Here is a 17,829-nt window from a genome sequence, read left to right on the forward strand (position 1 = left end):
GGTGGCTGCAAATTTTTTGACACCCTCCTTTTCAAAAAGTAGAAGCTCACCACCACCCCCCACCTTGAATGTAGGCTGGACTTACTGACTCATTTCAAAGAGTGACTTCCAAGGCTAGGTCATAAAAAACATTGTTGCTTCTGCCCTGCTCTCTTCAATTACTCATTCTGGGGGAAGTTAGCTGCCATGTTGTGAGAACACTCAACAGCCCTGTGGAGAGGCCCACGTGGGAGGAACTAACAGCCAGCACCAACATGCCAGGCTTGTAGGTGAGCCCCCTTGGAAGTGGCTCCACCCCCAGTCAAGCCTATGGATGACTACAGTGTGGTCCAACATTTTGACTGTAGCATGAGCCAGGGACATACTCGTATTAATCATATTTTTTATTTTCTATATTTTATGATGTTTCAACGTCTTTGGGAGCCTTGGTGTCTGGGAAGACACTGCCCCTCCCAGGGCTAGCTAGTTCCTAGAGACAGTAAACAACTTGTCAGTGAGCCCGCCTTTCATGTACAAACCAACCAACCCTGTGTCTATACCCCCAACCACCTCCTTATCTAACTCTCACACAACAAGCCAATATTTCCTCTGCCATAAATCAACCCAGGGCCAGGCACTGGACAACTAGGGACAGCCCCTGTGCCCCAGAGCTCACTGGAATTATTCAAACTAGCCAGCTCTAAGCTGTTTACCCTGCCCTGCCTTGCCCCTTCTGCAGAAACCCCAATAAAGGCTATGCTCTTGGACTTCTGTCTTTCCTTTCTGCCTCCTGACTGACACTGGTGCTTTCCCCTGTGGCCCTGCATGGCACAGTATGCCTCCTGTTTCTAGGGGAACTGTAAGTAACATTAAACTTTTCTTTCAATGGCATTGACTTCCCCATGTTGTCACACAGTCACCTTTATAAATTGAGTCAGGCACAGATCACTCCTGAGAGATCCTGATCTAGAACCACCTAACTAAGCCATTCCTGGATACTTGACTCACAGAAAATTCTAGAGATAGTAGATGTTTATTGCAGCAGCTAGGTTTTGGGTAATTTGTTTTACAGCAATGGATAACTGATACAGATGGTCATGTGACCTAGTTCTGGCTAATGAAGCTTTCTTGATAAAAGGATCAGAAAGGAGAGAAGAGCTCATGGGAATTGTTACAAGGATGATGTAAGTTACAGAAGTGATAGCCATCCTGGGACCATGAGGTGCTGAAATATAAGGATGAAGGAGTGAAAAAGTAGGAGGAAACTGGGTCTTTTATGACATCGTTAAGCTGGTGGAACAACTCTGTGGTCTCCTGCATCCAGGTTTGTAGACAAGCAAACAATAAATATCTTTGTGGTTTGAGCCACTGTGTCATGCAACTTGCAGCTTAATGCATCCCTAACTGATAGAATCAGCATACACAATAGCATCTCACTTAACTGGAGTAACTCTATGCAATGACTTCACTTATCTAGAATCTGAAATGAAGCTAAAAGGACAACTGAGCTAAAAGGACAAAAGCAGCACCACAACATCCATACCAAGCACCTTATTCTTAGGTAAGTTTTCCTGGCCTTAACTCATAGCCTTTTTACTCTTACTTTACATACAATTCTAACAAGCTTTTCTTTTTTCTTTTTTTTCTTTTTTTGGCTGCACCATGTGGCATGTGGGATGTTATCTTAGTTCCCTGACCAGGGATCAAATCTGCACCCCCTGCAGTGGAAAAGCGCAGAGTCTTAACCACTGGACCACCAGGGAATTCCTCCTAACAAGCTTTTCTAGGGCATCTTCCCAGGCCATAGCTTGGAAATCAAATTCAATTCCATAATCAATCATCTGCTATGTGCAAAGCACCGTGGGAGGCCCTGCTAGGCACCAGGTATGCACAGATGAGTTTCAAGCGGAAGAGCAACATGACCCAATTGGCCAGGTAACTTGGGCTACAATTTAGAGATTGGAGCAAGCCTGGAAAAAGGAAAAGAGAAAATTTTCTAGTGGAGTGTCAATTTATTAAGAAAATATATATTTAAAATTATTTCCCATGGAAAATTCCATCTACAGGACAAGTCACTCTAACTCTTCTTCATTGTTGCTAATACTGGTTTCCAAAATACTTGTCTGCTTTGACCTCCTGAACCCCTTAAAAGTTTTCAGAAGTGAAATAATGTGCCAGGCCTGGATCTGAGTTCTGAGGAGATGCAGAATGCAGCAGCTCTAAGATATCCCGAAGCATGATTATTCTACCTCTAGACTTCATAGAATCTAAGGCCCAGGGGAGGGGAAGGAACAGCTCAGAGTGACCCAACTAGTGGCAGAGTGAGGACTAGAACCCAGGACTCTGTACTTTCCCTTTCTCCAGGCAGTGAGGAAGGCAACGCCGATTCCATCAAACCACTCAAACATTTCCTCCCATGGGGAGCAGAGCCTTGACCCAGTGCCGCGAGCTCCCCCAGGGTCAGGAAGCTCTGCCTGCTCAGGATTTCCTGTGTGTGGGAAAGAAACAGGATGAGCAGATAAATCCTCCAAGGCTTATTTTCAAGTGTGTGAAGGCTTCCCCTTCGTGAGTCTGCAGCAGCCCTGGCCAAGAGGACCAACACACTGATGTGTTTTGCATGTTTCTAAAAGTAATCAAAAAAAAAGGATGACCCTGTACCCATGAAGCACAAGGCTGGACATCGCAGGGAGAAGAGCATGGGTCATTGTCCCTGCCCTTGGGAGCAACCTTGGTTTGAGTCCTCCCAGAAGCAGACTCTAAGACAAGTATTTAAGTGCAAATAATCTAATTTGGAGGTGATCCCAGGGCATTCCTGTAGGGGAGGGAAGGGAAGGCCTCCAGTAAAGGAAGCATTATCAAGGCAGTTACCCTGGTGGGAAACCAGAGCTCAACCCTGCTAAGGAACTCTGAGAGACAGGGTAGAGTCAGCCTCACTCATCCCAACCAAGGGGCAAGGGAGCTGGGATACTCATCCTCTGTTGGTTGAGGACTGGGGTGGGGCAGGGGGTGGGGCAGGGGGTGGCGCGGAGGTGGGGGGCGGGCGCCAACTCTCCGCACTTCCGGCTTGCCTGCGTGCAGACCCAAGAGTGCTCCTGAGGCCAGAACAACGTAAGCAGCCTTTGGGGAGTCGTGGCAATTGTCAGGGGGATATGGGCAGTGTCTGCTCCAGGGGCTGACCACTAATTGGTTTTACATTTACAGGAAAAGGCAGTCACAGGCCCAGGAGACCTGCCTCCTCCTCCCTGTGTGAGAATGTGGAGGGTTTATACAAGGCAATAGTGGGGGCTTTTGCCTCTCCAGGCCCCCGTCACCACTATCTTCTCATGCTGGGGAACCACGTTGCCCACTGTGATACAGTTATCTGGCCTGCACGAACATCCACGTCTTCCTCTTGGACACTCAGCTAGACCACATCTCCCAGCCTCCATTGCAGTTAGAAGGGGTCATGTGACTGATTCCAGCCAATGAAATGTGAGTAGAAGGGACGTGCATTTCTTATAGGCTTAGGCCACAGAAACCTAGGTACTCTTTTCACTTTCCTTTTCATGGTGACCTTGGAGACCACGTGACAGAGGTGGTGGGCTGTCTTCAGTGGTCTTGGAAGGAAGATGACATCTCACAATTTACTACACAAATCACTATTGTTAGTTAGCTCTAAGAAGGAAACGGTTAAGGTGCCTTGAGCACTTTGCCTGATCCAGGCAGAGAACACAGCATGGGCAAAGGCCCTGAGGCGGGAAGAAGGAACCCAAAGTGAGCTAGGGTGACTGGAGGTAATGAGCAAGGGAGAGTGGCATGAGAGGAAGGTGCATGATCCTGATACAAGATTCATGGGTTTGTGGGAGGAATTTGGTGGGTATGGCCTGGACACAGCATTGGCAGCCTGCCCACTCTCCCTGGGGGTAGAGCATCAGTTTAAAAAAACAGATTGTCCAGGAGGGGCTGAATCTAGAACCTCAGAATCTGGGTGTATGTGTAGCTTGGATAGTCATGGGGTTCAGAGAGCCCCGTGTCTGGAGTCCCCTGTCCCAGAGTCATGGCCCCCTGCTGGGTCTGCGGTGGTGGAAGGGCTTTTCTGTCACCTCAGAGGATCGTTTCTGGGTCACGTGGCCTGCCTTTGGTGAGTCTTTTTTTTTTAAATATTTATTTATTTGGCTGCGCCAGGTCTTAGTTGTGGCATGCGGGATCTAGTTCCCTGACCAGGGATTGAACCCAGGCCCCCTGCATTAAGACCCCTGCGGAGTCTTAACCTCTGGACCACCAGGGAAGTCCCATGGTGAGTCTTGAAATCAGGTGGCCCAGGCCCTCTCCTGAGCTGGATTCCTCTTATCCTACCAAAATGACTCCAATATCAATGCTTCAGGCTCCTCTTATGGGCTAGCCTGGGAACCTCACCGCATTGTTTTGTTAAACCTTGAGTAACTGACTTAATAATGAACTGTGGGGCCAGAACTGCTTGCTTGACCTCAGGGGCTGCCTTTTGCCTGCCCCACCCTCTCCCCTAGAGCAGTGTCCTCTCGGGAAATACAGCCGACCCAGCTGCATCCGTGGGAAGGCCTGGCCCCCGCACCTTGCCCTCCCGGCCCTGCTGAGGCCGCAGGAAATGACCCTCTTAGCAGCCACAAGCTGTGATCCAGAGGACAATGACAGAGGGACGGAAGCCCGCTTGTCCCAGCTAACTTGTCCCTTTGGGGGCATGCCAGCTGCTGGAAACACAAAACTGAAGATTCAGTGGGAAAATATATTTTTAAGAAAACGAACAAACAATCCTGTGGGCTTTAGCCAACTTCTGAGGCTCTGAGGGGTTTTGTTTTCTTTATTTGCATATGTGATGTGTGTGTGTGTTTAAAACATAAACAAGACTCAGAATCAGAGAATCTAAGGTTTGGAAGGTCAGCCATCACACCCAAGCAGCAGGCCCCCTGTGGCATCTGTCTTCATGTGGCTGCGACCCACCTCTCCACACCGCTGTTAATCACGTCACGTGCCTCTGGCCACTGTCCCTCACCCCATCTCCACTCACCACCTAGAATCCAGAGAGCTCTTCTCAAACTCAAATCAGCTCAGCACTTCTGGTGCTCTGCAGGCTGGCCCTGTCTCATTCTTCAGGTGTCACCTCTAATGCCACCTCCTCCAAGGGCCTTCCTGGACACTGTCTGTGAAACAGCACCTCTCAATGGTAATCTCTCATAGCGCTGAACCCCATCTGGAATGCTCTGGTTTCTTTACATGTGCCAGGCGCATAGTAGGCACTCAACAAATGTTTATTGACCGACTGAATGTTTTTCAGTGGTTGTTGCATTCAGATCAGAGTTGGCTGAGAGAATCCAGATTTTATTGTATTTCAACCAACATTATTGGCTACAAATTGTGTGCCAGGGCGGGAGGCAAATCAATCAGGAATTCTGCTCATTCATTCATTCGTTCATTTGGAGGGGACAGCCCTGAGTGAATAGTGATTCAGTCTGGGGTGTGCAGAGACCCAAGAAAGCTTCACAGAAGAGGGGATTTGAGGTGGGCTTTCCATCAAAAGGGAAGCCAGGTGGGGTGGAGGAGGTTGTCCAACTGGAAGGAAGTGCGGAAGTTTGGAAGTTGAAAGTGAATGTGTTTGGAAAAGGAAGAGAACCGTGAACCGTGGAGTGTGGAGTTTAATTTATTCCCACTTCGGCTGCTCAGGGAAGGCAGGGACCTGATTTTTGTCTGGGGCAGCAGGGTGGGGGGACACTCCACCTTGTTTAAGCAATAAAGAGATGGATGTGCCTGGCTGAGGTGAGAGACGAAGCTGTTCTGTGGCACTGGAGGCCTTGAATGCCATGTTGAGCGGTCTGGCTTTTCATCCATAGGCAACAGAGTCTAATAAAAATAATCATTTTGAAAAGGCTGTTTCGAGAGCCTGGATGTCCTTGGCTCCTGAACTCTAGTTTTCTAGCAATGCAGACCCCCTCCCCCCACAGGATGCTTCTAGAAAATACAGTTGCCAGGGCCCCATCCTGGAAGAGTCTGATTCTCTGTAAGTCAGAGTTGGGGCCTGGTCATTCGCATTTTCCCAAGCTTTTCACATGTTCTCATCATTCACGGGGTTTGGTGACTAGTGAGGCTCAGAGAGGTAAAGGCATTTGCCCAAGGTCACCCAGCCAGACAGTGGCAAAGGGGGCATTTTGAACCAGGTCCGTCTGGCCCTCCACGTTTACTCACTTTATCTGCAGCCTCCTCTGGACAAGCTCCTTTCTCCAGTTTTACTTTCCCCTGAATGCGAGAATCTGGGCCGTGGCTGGGTCTACCCGCCCTGTGCTCCCTTCCCCTCCCCGCTCCAAGCCTCAAAGGTCAGGTACCTCCCAGCCTCCCGCGGGCATGTCCATTTATGGCTCTGTTGTTCCAAAATGTGGCCAAATTTATAAACTCCCCCTTCCCAGAGACACGAAACAATTTGTGCAGAGTGCAGTGCGGGGGCAGAGCTGGGAGCTTCGTCCGAGGCCTGGACTTCAGCCCGGGCCCAGGCCCAATGAGCTCTGGCGTTGGATGGGTCCCAGACCCTCCCTGGGCCTCAGTTTCTCCACCTACAGAGCAAAGGAACTGGACTAGATCATTCCTTAAACCCTTCCTAAGTCTAGACACATCCAACTTACTGCTTACAACTGCCAATTCCCTAAATCCATGACCCCAATAATTGTAAAAGGAGGTGCTAGAGGATGGACTGCATGCAGCCTCTAGCCTCTCTACTTTGCATTGCTTTTCTTTCTTTCTTTTTTTTTTTGGCCATGCCACGTGTCATGCAGGATCTTAGTTCCCTGACCAGTGATTGAACCCATGCCCCCTGCAGTGGAAGTGCAGAGCCCTAACGACTGGACCACCAGAAAATTCCCTGCATTGCTTCTTTTCTTTCTTTTTTCTGCTTGATTTTTTTTTAATTAAAAAAATTACCCAAGGAATATACTTTCATGGAAAAATAAAAGTAGCCCTCCCCAGCCCCCATTCCTACTCTCCTTCTCAGAAATAACGATTGTCAAAAGTGTGGAGTGGAGCTTTCAAGACATGATTCTCTGCATTTATTTATACATGCATTCATGTTCATATGGGAGGGTTTTTATTCCATTTATTTTTTACATAAATGGGAGTTGTATTTTTTGTTCAGCATCTTTCTTTTTTCACTTAATGTCTTATCCCTTTTTCCATATCAGCCGCTTTCTTAAAAAAGTTTAAATGAGGTATGACTTACATACTATAAAATTCACCTGTTGTGAATGTAGAGCTCAAAGATTTTTAGTAAATTTATGGAGCTGTGCATCCATCATCACAATCCAGTTTTAGAGTATTTCCAGCCCCCCAACAAGTGCCCTTATGCTCATTTGTGAGTCAATCCCTGCTCTCACCCATGGCCACAGGTGCCCACTGATCTTTCTGTAGGTTTGCCTTTTCTGGACATTTCATGTAAATGGAATCAAACAATACATTGTCTTTTGCCTCTGACTACTTTTATTAGCATAACTATTTGGAGGTTCATCCATGCTGTAGAGTGTATCATCTTTTTTTTTTTTTTCTGCTACTCTTCCATTTTATAGGTACACTACATTTTGCTTATTGTTTACCAGTTGATGGACACTTGGAATGATTCCAGTTTGGAGCTATTAGGAATAATACTGCTCTAAATGTTTGCACCTGTCTTTGTGTGGGCGTGTGTTCTCATTTCTCTTGGATGGACACATTAATCCCAACCTTTTAAACTGCTATGGCATCCTCCATTGGCAGGACACACTCTGATGTCATAATCAGTCCCCCATCCGTGGACACTTAGGTTGTTTCCAAGGTTTCACTCTCACAAACCTTGCTGCTCTGAGCTGTTTCACACATCCATCTTTGGGCACATGTGCAGGGAGAGAGAGAGCTGGGTCACAGAGTATGTGCAGTTTACATTTGTTGAACTGTTGTCTTCTCTTCAAATGAACAGGAAATGATGAAAGAGAGAGAGAATCCACAGTGAAGATATCACCCCCACCCGCACCCCACCAATTGAGCTTGAGGGACTGGACAAGGAGGAAAAAGATGGCTTCTGGAGAAAAGTCCCCAGGACAGGGCAGTCACAGGATGGCCAAGTCCAGACAGGAGGAAGCAGAGGCTCATATAGGGACTAGAACCCTTCCTCCCAAGACTCTCTTTTTCAGGGCTGTAGGTAAAGAGCTCTCAATCGCTGGAGTATGCAAATGGAGGCTGGCCAGCCATGTGGCAGGGGCTATAAAGGAGCTCTCAAAATCTGATGGGAGACTGGGCTGTATGGCTTCTGAGACAGCAGTGTCTCAGGGGTTAAGAATGTGGCTTTTGCTGGTAGGGACCCTTGGTTCAAACCCCAGCTCTGCCATTTCCTAGCTCCATGATGCTGAGAGAGTAAATTCAGTGCCTCCAGCCTCAGTTCTCTCAGCTGTAAAATGGGGATGTAACTCCGTGTCCCATAGTCAGTGGGGTGTCAGTGACATCAAGTGGGTGGGGCTCAATTTTTAGGTTTATGATTATGACTCTCTTGATCCTGTGGTCATGGGCTATTCTGCCTGGGACCCCAGGAACTGGGCATTGGAGGACTGTGATGTGTGCCCAGTAGCCTCCAGAGAAGGAATGCCCTCAACAGCCCTAAAAGCTTGGCTGTCCCTCTTCCAGCCATGTGACCTTGGGCAAGGATGTAATCTGTAACTCAATGTCCTCATCTGCACAACAGTAACAGTACCAACCTCATAGGGCTGTTGGGCAGGGAGAATAGGTTAAACTTCATGTGACAGAAAACCCCAAAATAACAGTGGCTTACCCAAGAATTATTTCTCTCACCTCTAGAGGTTAGCAGGTGAGCAGTCTAGGACTGGTGTGACAGTTCCATGGAGTAGTTAGGGATCTAGTTCTCAGCTCTTCCAATCTTAGTATGTGGCTGTAATCCTCATAATACAACAGGACAGCCAGAGATCCAGCCATTACATCTGTATTCAGAAAGGAGCATGGAGGAAGAGGGGGCAAGAGGGCAAAGAGTATGAACCAGTCCTTAAAGATTTCCCCAGCTGTCACCTGAGAGTTCCACTTATGTCTCACTGGCCAGAACTTTATCAAGTAGCTATACTAGCTGCAAGGGAGAGGGGAACAGATATAGGGGAGACAGGGAACAGCTTTGTTTCCTCCAGCCCCCAGGGAACCATTATTCCAGCTCCTGTCACCATAGATTTATCTTGCCTGTTCTAGAACTTTATACACATGTCATCACACAGAACATTCTCTTGTATCTGGCTTATTTCATTCAACATTATGTTATGACCTCCTGAGTTTTGTTTTGTTTTTTATCTCCCTCCATCCAGAAGGAGACATTCATCAACATTTGGTATTTCATTAATTTCTTCCATCAATGAGTCACTCATTCAACAAATATTTTTTGACCCCCTACTATATAGGGAGGGCTGGCTAAATACAATCATTCATGGCAAAGACTGATGAACTCTGAGTCTCCCACGATGTTCTCTCACCCAAAACTATTTTGGCACCAAATTACAATGGTGACAGCCCTACTCTGAACTCCTCCAGCATCGGGGAGAATCCCCGGTAGACAGAGGCCACATAGTCCAGTGGTGAGGAGCTCGGGCTCTGGCACCCACAGATGGGCACTTAATAGGTACTTAATAAACAGTAGCTGCAACTACTTCCTTGGCACTGGCATGAGAGCCTTGTAAGGAGCAGAGCCCTCCTCTTTTCTCATCCTTTACTGGCCTTGTAAGGTAGGTACCATTCCATTTTACCAATGAGGAAAGGATGCTCGGAGAGGTGATGCAACTCTCCCGAGGTTTTACAGCTGGTGAGTGTCTGAGCTGGGGTTCAAACACAGGCCTGTTGAGTATCAGGTCTGAACTTTCACTTCTCTGTTATGGGCAATCACCTCATAGCTCCTCGCCCTTCCTTTTAGCTTTGACCCACTCAAGGGAGAGCCCACGGTCGTCATGGACAAAGGCGGGACACTTTGCTTTGCCATTTCTTGTTGTCTATCTCCCTCTTGGGGTTCAATCCAGGATGTTTTCCTGGCTCCAAAGCCAGGTTTGTCTGTTTCAGCTTAAAATAATATTGAAGGGGTAGGAAGAGGCATAACTTGCCAGCATCTCCCTCTGCCTGTGTCCAACACCCTGGCCCTGGGTTCTAGATGGTCTCACTGCCATTTGCCCCCTCCTTCTTGCTTCCTGGGGACCGTCCACCTTGGGGCCCTCCTGAGCTCTCACTATCAAGTGGCCCCAAATGGCAGCATTTTCCTAAGTGACATTTTTCTAAGTGATGGGCATGAGATTATACATTTGGGTCGGTTGTTACCAGTGTCCTGACTCACCCAGCCCATTCCTGTGAGTGAATGTGCCTTTCATTTTAACTGCTGCCTTTTAAAGGACCCATGCATCTGTTTTTCCAACCACAGAAAATCTATTAGAAAGGGGAAAAAATGTCAAAGAAATAGTTATCTCCATGGGAGCAAATTTTCCAGGGAAGAAAATATGTCAATCTTATGATATAATTGAGCGGCTTTCAAAAAATAATTTTTCAGCATGAACTCTTTTGCAGAGGGTACTTAAACTGAAGTTCAATGTCCAAATGGTTAAAGTGGAGCTGCTGGGATAGAAGGAGGGGTGGAGTTTGCACAGTGACATGGTTCCCTCTTACTCCCTAGCCTCCCACTTCTCTCTGAAACTTGCCTCTGGGTGTGGAACCCAGTTTGAGAACCTCTGAGAGTGCCCTGACCCAGGAGTTGGAATCTTGGGCCTGAGCCCCAGGGTCATCCTTTACTAGCATGTGATTTCATGGGAGGGAGTGGGCTTCTCTGAACTCAGTTTTCCCATCTGAGAGATGGCACAGTTGTACTAAAGAGTTCCTAAACTTTCCAGTTCAAAGATTCTGTGTGACTGGGGAATATTTAGTCTGAAGTGGTGAACTGTTGGAATATAGACTTTTTGAAAAAAGAAACAGCGTTCTCTTGTTTGAGGAGATCCAGTAACAAACCAACTGCTACAAAAGTGTTTTCGAAGTAGAGGTGCTGTGGGCCTCCTTTCACGAATTGATAGAAAATGACCAATAGCTTCATTTACTTCATTATTAGAAAGTAGGTAAAGTCGAATCATTATGCTGTACACCTTAAAATTATATAGTGCTGTATGTCAACATATCTCAATAAAACTGGGGGAAAAAGGGGAATAATATTAAAATGTAAAAAAAAATACTACTCAAGAAATATCACTCCCATAAATCAATGCCAAAAAGTCACTAATGTATTACTGTATCCAGTGAGAGGAACACTCTAGAAAAAAAAAAAGTAGACTAAAGATGTCCCGTGCTATCCCATCTGTGTAATCAATTCGTCAGTAACCCTTCCCTCATGCTTAGTATATGTAACATACTAAGTAAAAAAGTACTTAGTAATGAAAAGTCAAACTGAACATTAATAGAGACAGTTACTGAACAGTAATGCAGATGGTTTTAAAAAAATCAAACATACACATACAGTTGGGAAAACCAAGTGTTCTGCTTTGCTTAGACTGAGGGGTTTCTTTTTTCTTTTTTAATTTCTTTTTTATTTTTTTGGCCGCGCCACGCGACATGTGGGATCTTATTCCCCTGACCAGGGATCGAACCTGCCCCTGTTGCGGTGGAAGTGCGGAGTCTTAACCACTGGACTGCCAGGGGAGTCCCGAGGGGTTTCTTGAGACACAGGACTTTCAGTACTAAAACTAAGATTGTCTCAGGCAAACCGGGATGAGTTGTCACCTACTCTACAGCACAGTAACAGCAGTTACTCTGTGCCAGACACTATTCTAAACGTTTTTCACATTTTAACTCTTTTAATCTGCATCACAACCCTATAAAGTAGGTAATATTAATGTCTCCATTTTTACAGATCCTCAGGGGAACTAAAGCTCAGAGAGGTTAAGTGGCTTTTCCAAGACTACACAGCTGACTGGAGGCAGAGGCAGGATGAAACCCCACCCAATACGGCTCTGGTGCTCCTAACTGTTACATCACATTGTCTTGCTCCTAACTTGTGTCTTTCGCAAATCACAGCACTGTGACCAGTTCTGTGACCAAGGCCAGCCGGGCACTCAGGAGACTCAGACCTGGCTCTCTGTGGAATAATATTGAGGGGCCCCCAGCTTCTCTGGGTCCTGGCTTGCAGCTCGGTGAAATGAAGGGGCTGGTTTGGAGCAGTGGTTTCCCCATTTTTTTAAGTGGTAGAACTTGTCAGACAATTGGGACCCCAATATATAAAACAGCCCAGGAAATTTACATCTTCAGGGTTGAGCTGAAAACTCTTCATTGCATGCAGAATTCCCGAAACTCTGCCCCGTAGCCTGAGGCTTCTAGAAGCAGTGTGAAAACCTGTGGTTTAATGGCTCTCTAGGGAAATTTTAGGCTTTAAAATTAAATCCAACATTTAATTTAAACATTTTATTCGTTCACACTGCAAAAATGCTTGAGCTGCGTAAGATCTGCCAGGCACTGGTCCAGGCACTGGGACATCAGAGATGAGTTAGAAAGGGTGTCTCCTCCGAGGATCTACTGACATTAGGGGCTGCATCATTCTTTGTTTTTTCCTGTGCATTGTCGAATGTTTAGCAGCATTCCTGGCACCTACTCACTAGATGCCAGGAGCACCTGCCCAGTTGTGACAGCCCAAGATGTTTCCAGACGTTGGCATGTGGGATCTTAGTTCCCCGACCAGGGATTGAACCCGAGCCCCCTGCATTGGAAGCGCGGAGTCTTAACCACTGGACCACCGGGGAAGTCCCCAAACGTATTTTTTTTTAAAAAGAAATTATCAGGAATTCCCAGGTGGTCCAGTGGTTAGGACTTGGTGCTTTCACTGTCGCGGCCTGGGTTCAATCCCTGTTTGGGGAACTAAAATTCCACAAGCTGTGTGGCGCGGCCAAGAAAAAGAAAAGAAAAGAAAAGAAAAACTATCATAGCATGATCAATGTATGATAAAACTAAAATGAGGTGATGAGACAGGTGTTACTGGGGCACTTCTTCAGGTTGGGTGAGCAGAGACAGTGTGTCTGAGAAGGTGATATTTGATCTGGAACTTGACGTCCAGTGGGAAGGAGCCAGTCACGCAAAGATCTGAAGGAATAGTTGTTCGGTCAGAGGAACAGCAAGAGCAAAGGATGAGAGGTTGGATGGAACTTGGCTTATGGAACAGAACGAAGGCCAGTGTGGCAGGAGCATCGAGGATGAGGGGCAGAGGAGTGAGAGATGAGCTGAATGGGGTGCAGAAGGCAGGTAGAAATGGGGAAGATCAGAGCATTGAGGGCCTCTCAGGCCGGGGAGGGATGTTAGATTTTATTTTTAACTATGAGCATCTGCTATGTGCTCCTGGGCTGGTGCTGGGGACACAAATGTGAATAAGGTAGTTTACTTGTGAGCCCACAGAGGATGAGGAAATTAATTTTAACTGCGGTGAGTCTAGGAAGGCTTCTTGGTGCAGGTGACTTGGGAGCGCACTTGAAGGATGAATAAGAACCTATTATGCGTAGAAAAGGAATGGCGGAAATTGTTTTCTGCACCTTATGCAAGTGATTCTTTCTATGCAAGTTGCTAAATTGCTGACTCCTGGGTCCTATGCCCAGAGGTGCTGGGGCCCAGGAATCTGTATTCAACCAGCATTGTAATGATTCTGATGCAGGTGGGGAGAACCCCACTTTGAGAATGGTGCTACGTGGCTTTTGTGCCACTTTTCTAGTGCTCAGTGGAGTATGAATGTCTTGAGAAGTCTTATTCCAGGTGGTAAGCATTCACTGGTCTATTGTGTACCAGGACCAAGGGAAGAGAAGAGAAAGGCAGAAGGATCCAGTTTCTGCCTTTCTAATGCCCCCAGTTACCCCCTTCTCTCGTATCAGGAAACAGAAACTTAGAGGGGATAAGTGACTCCCCCAAGGTCACACAGCTCAGAAGAGGCCCATCTGGACGCTGAATTCAGGCCTATCCAGCACTCCTAGTCCAGTGCTCTTCCCCTTCCACCAGCCACACTCAGGCTCTTCTTCCCTGGAGGAGAAACCTTACATGCCATCTGTGAAGCCAGCGTCCACTGATTTGAAAATCAGCTCTGACTCACACCAGACGGAGCTGCATGAAGCCGAGCAGGCCAGGAGCCAAAAGGCTGAGGAGGAGATTATACACAAGGCGCTACGTGTAAGGCTGGGAACGCGCAAGTGCCCCGAATGCTGCTTGTTTTCCTTCCAACTTGACACACGCAAAAATGTTCAGGCCGCAGGAAATATGCTGGCAGCTGTTGGAGGTGTGGACAGGAGCTCTTGCAAGAACAGGCTGGTGAGGCCGGCGCCGGGGACGAGAGCAGGCCTGACTGCTGCGAGCATGACTAAGAGCCTTTCTTCCTTGAAATCCAACTCCCTTTCCTTGTTAGCTGGGTGTCTTTGCAGCTGGGATCCCACCAGGTCTGGAGCTGGAGCTGTGTAAGTGGGTCATAAGCATGTAATTGTGTCAGAGTGTGTAAATGGTAAGTGTGTAATTGTGTAAAGGGGCTAAGCGGGTAAAAAGGAGCGTAAGCAGATGAGCAAGTAAGCGTGTCACTGTGTTAGCGCCTGAGAGTGTAAGCATGTAAAATATACGTGTGCAAGGAGGTACGCATGCAGCATGTAAGGAGGTAAACACGTAAGCAGGTAAGTGTATAAGTGTGTAATTGAGTAACTAGGTCAGGGAGTAAGCATGTAGTTGTATGGGCAGAAAGTCTGTAAATAAGCAAACATGCAAGCAGGCAATCGTGCAGGCGTTCAGCATGTAAGCGGCTACATGTGTGAGCATAGCAGCATTTGCCTGTGCTCCACGTGAGGCGTGCAGCTTCCACATACTGCCCTGACATGTACCAAGGCTGTTTTCAAAATTTCAACCTGATCATGGTTTTGGCCTGTGATAGGGTGAGGTGACAACATCTAAGACCCATTCTAGAGTATTCTGAGCACAAAATAGCCTCCGGCTATTTGGGAGAGTAATTCTACTCACCGCATTTAGGCAGGGCATACAGAGCCTAAGTGTGTCAGTGTGCTGAAGGGATGATTCCCCAAAGTGGCCTCAGGTGTCCATGAAATGATTTCAGGTGGCACAAGGCTAAACATTATTTTCCTGTCAATCATTACATGTGTCCTAGAGTAAAATTGAAAACTGGCCCTCCAAACTCATGATTTCATCATGGCCATTGGTTCTTAGGATGAGTTGTTTATTATTATTATTATTATTTTATTTATTTATTTATTTTTGGCCGCACCATGCGGCTTGCAGGATCTTAGCTCCTGACCAGGGATTGAACCCGAGCCCTTGGCAGTGAAAGTGCAGAGTCCTAACCACTGGACGGCCAGGGAGTTCCTAGGATGAACTTAAATTGATAATAGATGTGTTTGAGTTTTGAAAAAGTGAGTTAAATCCACTCCACAACTGGGGTCTATGGGCAGCCTGATTTGCCAGCAGCGGTAGCAGCAGCAAAGCCCCAGGCTACCATAGCTTTCATTCCACAACCAGGGCACTAATGGGTGGTCCCATCCATCATAGTGACAGCAGCAGCAGCAACAGCAGCAGAATCTTGTGTTTCCCTGCTCTCTACCCTGTGGCATAGGGATACCTAGGCCCAGCAGCTTCTGCCCACCCCACCTCTGCCAGAAGGTCCTCAGTGACAGCAGGTGACCCAGAATAGCACTTCGTCCCCCACATATGGCACCAAAAGGAATTGAGCAGGAGGCTCAGCATCACAAGAAGAACGAAGCAGATAATAATAACATTGCAAGGGCTCAGAAAAATTAAGCTGTCATTGGAACACAAGACTACAGGAATAGTCCAGAACCTACACCTAAAAAGAGTAATTTCCAAAATACATGATTTGAATAGGCTCAAGAATCTCCTAACATAATAACCAAAATGTCTAGGATGTAATAAAAAAATTATCAATTATACCAAGAACTAGGGAAATTACAATTTGAATAAGGAAAGAAAATCAACAGATGCTAATATCAAGATGGAGTAGATGCTGGAACTATTTGACAAGGATTTTGAAGCAGCCATCATAAAAATGCTTCAACAATAATAACAAATTTTCTGGAGACAAATTTAAAAATAGAAAATCTCAACAAAGAAATAGAAATTATAAAAAGAACCAAATAGCATTTATAGAACTGAAAAATACAGTAATCAAAATAAAAACCTTGCTCGATGGACTCAGTGGAGTGGAGATGACAGAGAATAGAATTAGTGAATTAAAGATGTGTCTATAGAATTTACTCAATCTGCACAAAAGAGAGAAAGAAGACTGAAACTGTATGCAAAAGACATATCTGATAAATGACTCTTATCCAATACATAGAAGGAACACTTAAAACTCAACAATAAGAAAACAACCTGATTGGGAATTCTCTGGTGGTCCAGTAGTTAGGACTCTGCTCTTCCACTGCAGGGGGCCCAGGTTCGATTCCTGGTCAGGGAACTAAGATGACACATGCTGCAGCCAAAAACAAAAAAACAAAAAAAACCAACCAAAAAAAACCTGGTTAAAAAAATGGGCCAAAGATTTTTTTTTTTAAATTAATTTGGTTGTATTTCTTTTTGTATGTTTGTTTTTAAATTTATTTATTTATGGCTGTGTTGGGTCTTCGTTTCTGTGCGAGGGCTTTCTCTAGTTGCGGCAAGCGGGGGCCACTCTTCATCGCGGTGCACGGGCCTCTCACTATTGCGGCCTCTCTTGTTGCGGAGCACAGGCTCCAGATGTGCAGGCTCAGTAATTGTGGCTCACGGGCCTAGTTGCTCCGCGGCATGTGGGATCTTCCCAGACCAGCGCTCGAACCCATGTCCCCTGCATTGGCAGGCAGATTCTCAACCACTGCGCCACCAGGGAAGCCCTGGGCCAAAGATTTTAACAGACACCTCACCAAAGAAGATATAAAGATGGCAAATAAGCATATGAAAAGATGCTCTACAACATATGTCTACATATAATGCATATTAAAACAACAATTAGATATCACTACACACTTATTACAATGTCCAAAATCCAGAACATGGACAGCACCAAATGCTGGATGTGAAGCAACAGGAACCCTCATTCATTGCTGGTGGGAATGCAAAATGGTACAGCCACTTTGGAAGACAGCTTGGCAGTTTCTTACAAAACTAAACATACTCTTGCTATACAATCCAGCAATCACACTACTAGGTATTTACCTAAAGGGAATGAAAAGTTATGTACACACAAAAACCTATACAAAGATTTTTATAGCGATTTATTGATAATTGCCAAAACTTGGAAATGACCAGGATGTCCTTTTATAGAGAATGGATAAATAAATATGGTACATCCAGACAATGGAATATTATGCACTGCTAAAAAGAAATGAGCTATCAAGCCAGGAAAAGACATGGAGGGAACTTAAATGCGTAACATTAAGCGAAAGAGGCCAATCTGAAAAGGCTATATACTGTATGATTCCAACTATATGACATTCTGGAAAAGGCAAAACTATGGAGACAGTAAAAATATCAGTGGTTATGAGGAGTTAGAGGATGGGAGGGATGAATAGGCAGAGCACAAAGGATTTTTATCGCAATGAAAATACTCCGTATGATACTATAGTTTGGATATATGTCATTATACACTTGTCCAAACCCACGGAATGTACAAAACAAAGAGTGACTATGTACTTTGGGTGATTGTGATATGTCAATGTAGATTCATTAGTTGTAACAAATGTACCATTCTGTGGGGAATGTTGATGATGGGGGAGGCTATGCACGTGTAGGGGCATGGAGTATATGGGAAATCTCTGTTCCTTCATCTCGGTTTGGCTTTGAAGCTAAAACTGCTCT

This window comes from Balaenoptera musculus, chromosome 14 (assembly GCF_009873245.2).
Source record: "Balaenoptera musculus isolate JJ_BM4_2016_0621 chromosome 14, mBalMus1.pri.v3, whole genome shotgun sequence".
Taxonomy (NCBI): domain Eukaryota; kingdom Metazoa; phylum Chordata; class Mammalia; order Artiodactyla; family Balaenopteridae; genus Balaenoptera; species Balaenoptera musculus.